Source organism: Asparagus officinalis, chromosome 8, assembly GCF_001876935.1.
Source record: "Asparagus officinalis chromosome 8, Aspof.V1, whole genome shotgun sequence".
NCBI lineage: Eukaryota > Viridiplantae > Streptophyta > Magnoliopsida > Asparagales > Asparagaceae > Asparagus > Asparagus officinalis.
In genome coordinates, this window is record NC_033801.1 from 117,122,442 (window position 1) to 117,122,845 (window position 404).

Here is a 404-nt window from a genome sequence, read left to right on the forward strand (position 1 = left end):
GAGAGAGATTAGTGGAGAAATAGTCAAAGCTCTTTAGAGAAATATGTGGTTAGTTGGAGAATTAATAGGTGATAGTTAGGAGACAATATTGACTTTTTCCAAAAATATCCAACAACAAAACCCTCCTAACTTTAGCTTATCTCTCCTAAACTCCTTTCCTAGCTGTAATTAAGTAATTTTAAAAAAAAACTAAAATTTCCTTGATGAGAGGAGGGAAATATCAAACTTTAGGGAAAGGAGCATGCTACCTATAAATGACAGTTGATAAAGTTTAAAAAAATTTCACTCAAAGACATTTTAGTTATTTACAAATTACAAACCCATATAAGATAAAGTTTAGAGGGATTTGTGAGATAGTCTATAGTTCAGGGGGGTTATGAGAGACAAACAAAGCTCAAGGTGTA